This window comes from Apium graveolens, chromosome 5, assembly GCF_009905375.1.
Source record: "Apium graveolens cultivar Ventura chromosome 5, ASM990537v1, whole genome shotgun sequence".
Taxonomy (NCBI): Eukaryota; Viridiplantae; Streptophyta; class Magnoliopsida; order Apiales; family Apiaceae; genus Apium; species Apium graveolens.
Genome location: NC_133651.1, coordinates 245,743,644 through 245,751,285, shown reverse-complemented (window position 1 = coordinate 245,751,285; position 7,642 = coordinate 245,743,644). Strand labels below are relative to the sequence as shown.

At 38.1% G+C, this 7,642-nt stretch overlaps 1 non-coding gene across 1 annotated transcript; it reads left to right on the top strand.

The window, feature by feature from the left end:
- The first annotated feature begins 2,316 nt into the window (after window positions 1–2,316).
- LOC141662639 (small nucleolar RNA R71) lies at window positions 2,317–2,423 on the top strand. Its single transcript, XR_012550745.1, has one exon. It is a non-coding gene; the product is annotated as a small nucleolar RNA R71 (small nucleolar RNA).
- The last annotated feature ends 5,219 nt before the right edge of the window (window positions 2,424–7,642 follow it).

Genomic DNA, 7,642 nt, shown 5'->3' with positions numbered 1-7,642 from the left:
GGAAATGATCCTTCCTCGTGGCTTTGTTCAACTTTCGATAATCCATGCATACTCTCCATCCTGTAACTGTTCGAGTGGGGATGAGCTCATTCTTCTCATTTGCTACCACAGTGATACCTCCTTTCTTAGGCACACATTGTACGGGGCTCACCCAAGAACTGTCAGAAATAGGATAAATGATGCCTGCATCGAGCCATTTCAGAATTTCTTTCTTCACTACCTCCTTCATGATAGGATTAAGTCTGCTCTTCAACAGTCGGCTTACTACCTTCCTCTAGCAGAATTTTATGCATACAATATGAAGGGTTGATCCCCTTGATGTCTGCAATGGTCCATCCAATAGCTGATTTGAATTCTCTCAAAATCCTTAAGAGCTTATCTTCCTCACTACCTGAAAGGTCAAATGCAATAATAACAGGTAAAGTAGATGCATCACCTAAAAAAGCATACCTCAAGTGTTCAGGTAGTGGCTTGAGCTCCAAGGTAGGTGCTTCCTCTATTGATGGTTTGAGCTTTCCTTCAGCATTCTTGAGGTCAGAAGTACCAAGAGATTCAAACGGTATGTCTAGCTTTCGCTTCCAGGGAGAAACATTCAGATATTGTAATTGCTCATTGCCATCTTCACCGTCACTGTCAAAATTCCCCATTAAGGCCTTTTCCAAAGCATCAGACATTAGCATGCGATCGAGTTCTGAAGTAACCGCAGAATCAATCACATCCACTTTTAAGCACTCCTCATCTTCTGTAGGGAATTTCATTGCCTTGAACACGTTGAAGGTCACATCCTGGTCTTGTACCCGTATAGTAAGTTCACCTTTCTGCACATCTATCAAGGTACGACCAGTAGCCAAGAAAGGTCTTCCCAAGATTATGGGAATCTTCTTATCTTCCTCAAAATCCAGAATAACAAAATTTGCAGGAAAGAAGAGCTTATCCACCTTGACTAGCACATCCTCCACTATGCCCCTTGGGTAAGTAATAGAACGATCAGCCAATTGTAGAGACATGTATGTGGGTTTTGGATCAGGCAAATCTAACTTTTCAAAGATCGACAACGACATCAGATTGATGATTGCTCCCAAATCACAAAGGCACTTGTCAAAAGTCAACTTGCCAATGGTGCAAGGAATGGTGAAGCTACCTGGATCTTTAAGCTTTGGAGGTAACTTTTGCTGCAGAACAGCGCTGCATTCTTCCGTGAGGGCAACGGTCTCAAGGTCATCCAGTTTCACCTTCCTTGAAAGAATACTCTTCATAAACTTCGCATAACTAGGCATTTGCTCCAGAGCCTCAGCGAAAGGTATATTGATGTGAAGTTTCTTGAACACCTCCAAAAACTTACCGAACTGTCTATCCAGCTTTTGTTGCTGCAATCTCTTAGGAAAATGTGGTGGAGGATAGAGCTGTTTCTCCCCTGTATTACCCTCAGGCAGAGTGTGTTCAACAGTAGTCTTCCTTGGTTCCGCCGCTTTCTCCTTTTGCTTAGCTTCTTCATCTCTAATTTCAGCTTCTCCTTCTTTTGGCTTTTCAGCATCAGCAACTTTCCCAGACCTTAAGGTAATAGCCTTGACTTGCTCTTTAGCTTCCTTCCTGCCTGGTACTTCCGTGTCACTAGGGAGTGTTCCAGGTTGATGATTGAGCACTGCATTGGCTATTTGACCGATTTGATTTTCCAAGGTCTTGATAGCAACCGCCTGACTCTTGCATAACAGCTTAAGTTCATCAAAATCAGCACTAGTAGGTGCAGCTGCACTTCCCTGTTGAGGGTATGATTTCCTTTGAGCATACTGGTGTGGTTGCTAGAATCCAGGTGGATTAAACTGTTTACTCACACCTTGCTGATATGGTGGCTGAATAGCATTCTGATTATTACCCCAGCTGAAATTTGGATGATTTCTGTTGTTAGGATGATAAGTAGCTGGCACAGGCTGCTGTTGTCGCTGATAATTATTCACATACTGAACAGATTCATGGACAAGAGAACACTGATCCGTAGCATGAGAACCTGCACAAAGCTTACAAACCATAACTATTTGATTAACTCCATATGTAGCTAGAGAATCAACCTTCATCGCCAGTGCCTGGAGCTGCGCTGCAATAGCGGTGGCTGCATCGACTTCCAGAATACCTGCTACCTTCCCAGGCATCATCCTCTGAGTTGGGTTTTGATGCTCATTTGCAGCCATAGTCTCGATAAGATTATAAGCCTCAATATAGCTTTTAGCCCATAAGGCGCCTCCAGCTGCTGCATCGAGCATGGGCCGAGATTGGGCCCCCAAACCATTATAGAAACCAGTGATCACCATCCAATCGGGCATTCCATGATGTGGACACTTCCTCAATATTTCCTTGTAGCGTTCCCAAGCTTCGCACATAGATTCTGTAGGTTGCTGCGTAAACTGAGTAAGAGCACTCCTCATAGCAGCAGTCTTTGCCATCGGATAAAACTTCACCAGAAACTTTTGCGCAAGATCTTGCCAAGTAGTGATGGACCCAGCTGGTTCAGAATGTAACCAGTCCTTAGCTTTGTCCCTCAGTGAGAATGGGAAAAGCCTCAGCTTGATAGCCTCATCAGTCACGCCATTATACTTAAAAGTGCTGCAGATCTCAACAAAATTCCTTATGTGCATGTTGGGGTCTTCAGTTGCAGCTCCTCCAAAAGAAATAGAATTCTGCACCATCTGAATAGTGCCCGGCTTGATTTCAAAGGTGTTAGCTTGAATAGCCGGATGAAGAATGCTTGACTGAATGTCATCAATTTTAGGCCTAGAAAAGTCCATAAGAGCTGGATCAGCCTGAACAATACGATCACCCATGATTATTGGTTCTTTCTGCTCAGTTCTTGAATCCGAATCTTCAAAATCTATCTTCTCCGAAATATCAAGAACTTCGTCTGTCTCCTCAGCTGTATCTAAAGTCCTCTTGCGAGTACGAGAACGAGTTTGCATAAACGCTCGCTTAAGTACCTGAAACACAACCAGAAATAATAAGTAACAACTACGTCCTAATCACTGAGTCATAATGACCAATGATGGTAAGTACATAAACTAAACAAATACGCCGAATCCCCGGCAGCGGCGCCAAAAACTTGTTAGGGCAGAAACACGCGCTAATATTCACGCAAGTATACGCGTTCGCAAGTAATATAGAATACTTTCTAGTTCGTTCCCACAGAGACTCAGACTAATTATTGTTTAATTAAACTCACGCACAAATGTATGATTACTTCTCAATGTTAAGACACAAACACTTAGAATTGTTGACTAAATATTAACTACAATTAATTACTTAAGTTATCACTTAAATAATACTTCAATTAACAATATTAAAACACTCATGAGATCACAATTTCATTATTACTTCCATCAATAGTTATTGTTATTACCTTTAACATGTGACAGTGATGATATTAATCGAATAACACGAAACTAATAAAAGCCAACTTTCATTGTACTCATACCATTCTACCAAGCATCCACAATTAAGATAGAAGTTGAATATGCATCAATTATGTTGAGTTCCTATATGTCTACAGAAATTGACGACACAACGATTTAAGCACAAGTTATTCCTTTTGATTACACAGGGCAAATAAAACTGTTAGAGTTACCCACTAATCATGCACATCATACATGAACCTATGCTAGCATGGCAAGTTCTAAATCTCAAGATCCACCGTCGCTTCACAAGAGATTAACACCCTATCTTATATGTTCGCGACGCACATAAGACGAATACGCACAACCAATACTAGATATCATACAATCATCACACACTAAAGTATTAAACAATTAACTAAAGAATTCCATAGTAAATCCGTTACGACCCCATGATAACGATTAGCCCATAATACCACTTATCATCATGGGTTCATATGAAATCATGATAAACAAACACAAGAAAATAATAACTAAACTAATTATATTAAATCAGAGTACGTCACAAGAGTAATTAAGTTCAAAGTAAGAAAACTAGCATCCAACGTTACAACGAAATAAGAATCACAACAAAGTATGCTTCCTCTTCGTTGTTGTGTGCTAAAACGGTCTTCTTCCTTATCTCCTTCGCTCCTTGCTTAATACCACGATCCTCTCCCGTGAAAATGTCTCCAAATCTACTTATATAATAGTCCCATAAAACTCAGATTACATAGAAGTTGGAAGCCAAACAGAAGTAGAAGTCTTAAAATAATTATTTAATTTCCTGACCATGTGCGGCCGCTCAGCATAGCTGAGCGGGCGCTCAGGACCCTACTGGATTTTTCCTGATTTTGCTCCGTTTCTTCGCTGTAATCTACCCCTTTCTTTCCTCTCTCAATGGTGAACACATGCCAAGGCTTATTCTTGATGATTACTCCTCCGAAATGCAACTAATACCCTGAAATGCATAAACACTAGAAAAACGCATCAAATACACAAAATACTTGATTTCAAGGCACCAATTTAAGCCATTTTAAGATGTTCTAAGTGGTATAAAATGCCACTTATCAAGCTTAAAACCAACCTTCAGTCGGTAACATATCTCTCTCTTTTAGCTTTATTTACATCCATTGTGTATTTATATAGATTTGTCGGTGTATATTTATATTTGTATGTTCAATTTTGTTTATTCTATTATGTTCTGCTATTAAGTTTAGGTGTTATTAACATATTTAACTCTATATTTTTTTTGTATTAGATCTTTATTCTTTTGTCATTGGGAGCTATGTCATTTGGACTGTTGTAACTTGGTGTTTTTCCTTTGATGTGTGGGTGGTGGCTGGATGTTTGTACCATAAGAATGTTTGGGAAGTCAACAGAAGAGAGAGTAGATTATTTTTTCAGTTTCTCCATTAGCGAGCTCGTTGATTCATTTGGTTGTAGGAATTATCTATATGCTATAAATTAGCATCTTTGTCAGCCTTCTTCGAGGCATATACATTTCTCTTTAGTGATCATTACTGTGTGGTTTTTAGCTTATCAGTTATCACAGGCTATTCTAATACACTGTGCTATGTATAGTTTTGCGCAATGGGGTTCTTTACTTCCTACGTGATCCTGATGATCCTAATTACAATCCTTTTCATGATCTGATTGATGATCCTGTTCACAAGCATGCACGCAGAGTTTTGTTGTCTGTTGCTGTTTATGGAAGTCTTATTGTGATGCTTGTATTTCTACCAGTTAAACTTGCCATGCGAGTAGCTCCTTCTATCTTTCCACTTGATATATCGTAAGATGTTCTCTCTTTAGGTGTATTTATAGTTTGTGTTTACTCTCTATGTTGGGATTAATGAACTTTGTTGATATTGATTGATTTTGCAGGGTGTCAAACCCATTTACTGAAATTCCTGCCGATATGCTTCTCTTCCAAATTTGTATTCCGTTCGCACTTGAGCATTTTAAGTAGCGTAAAAAGATTATATCCCTTCTTCGCTACTGGTTCACAGCTGTTGGTTGGGTACTTAATTTGACAGAGTTTTTACTCCCACATCCCGAGGATAATAGTGGCCAGTAAACATAAAAATGGGCATCCAATAAGGCAGGATAGACAGCAAGCACATATAGGTGGTCAAGATCGAGCCTTGATAGGGCTCGGTGTCCATGATGATTTGAATAGCAACAGGAATTTACCTGCTAATGGCACTTCAACAGATGAGTTTGATGGTGATGAGCAATCTGATTCAGAGTAAGTTTTATTGAAATATGTAGTACACTGTATGTAGAGCATGTAGACACCTATTTTTATATTGTACAAGCCATTCAATGAGTCTGCACTGAGTACTTGTTTTCATGAATAGAGTAGCCAAACCATAGTATACATTCACTTTTTTGAGATTAATTGTATGAGTTAAAAAAGTTATGGCAGGCTCACTTTGGTTTTCTTGTTTGTCAAGCATGGTGTAAATGTGGAGTAATTAAATTTCAAACGTTTATACTATTTTTAAATACCTTATATGATTTTGACAAAAAGATGATGGTACAAAATCCCTATTTATGCAGAGCATTATTAACGTCTTTGATATACTTCATACTACATAATATTTATAGATTGTTACATGACGGAAATGATTGTAATATTAGAGAAGTTAGAAGTAGAATAAACGATGGTTGTCTTTTGAAAATTCACATACATGGGGAAAAATCTAGAAGTAGCAGTAGTTTGACATTGTTTTTTAGAGCTTTGTAGTGCTCAATGAATGCATATAGCTTCATTACTAACTTCTTGTATTTGACCAGTGATGTTGAAAATATATTACTTATTTTCATCTTACAGGAGGAAGATTTATATGAAATTAATGTACCATTAAAGTATACTTCATCCGCGGCTACCAGGATTCACGGATTGGCATGCTGGTTTGATGTATTGTTTGATGAAAGGTTCTCTCCATGATTACTATTTTTTTCATGTCACTGGACTTCGTAAAGTTGTAATTCCTTACGGAAGTTGAAATGTTTGATCCATAGCACGGTTCAGATGTGGCTGACCACTGCTCCTGGTGCACCTACAACCCACTGGTACCAACTACGCTGCGTTCTTTTTCAAGCACTGTATGTCATGCCAGGACAAGAAATAGTTGGTCATCTTCATATGATTGCTCACAGTGCTCAGAGTTACACAATTAATCTAACTATGTTAGGTTGGTGCTTTCTGTATTTGTGTGATCAGTATACTTGATCTAATCTGATGTGTTATCAAATGTCTTTGATTAGTTAAAATGTGGGGGCCCTGGTGCTGAACAAGGAGGAATTCTACAAACATCCTCTTACAAGCTTGATCTTAAGGAACCTTACTATCAGATGTCTCAACTGCAAGCCTATTCACTGACACAAGATCAACAACCACATCAATATTTAGTTCTTATTACTGAGTTCAGAAGCTCAGAAATTAAGCTTGCATGTTGGATGCAGATTATATTCTTCGATGTCATATCCCCTTAGATTATGTATCTAAATTATAATAGTAACTTTACGTTGATAAATTTTTAGTTGAAGCTAATAATCGAGACTCTAAGTCTGGTATTCACTACAGTGTAGATAATAGTAGCTTTATGTTTATGTTGCATTGTTTGGTATTTTTTTGTTTGTAAATGTAATTGGTTTCTGTGGATGTGAACAGTATCAGGATGGCATGCAATATACAAAACATTAACATCACATTGGTAAATATAAAACGATGTAAAAAATATAAGAAATACATCAGGTAAAATAATATTAAACAAAAAAGAACTAAAAAACCCGATGTTTGACATCGATTCTGAAAAGAAACTCAATGTATTTTAAGTCAAATAACATCGGTTAAAGAAACTGGCTGATGTTAAACAAAAAGATTTAACATCGGTTTCGTGAAGAACACCCATGTCTTATCCATCATTTCACATCGGGGGGCTAATTCAACCGATGTCTGATCAAACATTTCACATCGGGCAACTAATCTAACTGATGTCTGATCTAGCATTTCACATCGGTTTGTTCGAAAGAATTTTCATAAATGGCTCTTAGAGCTTGTAGGTTTCATATTTTAATGGATAAATACCTCATAATATACTCATATTCACCTAAAATAGTGTAATATAAGCTGAAATTTGTTGCAAATACATCACATTCAATCTTAAAACCGATGTATAGCACTATAATAGACATCATGTTAGGTCACACAACAC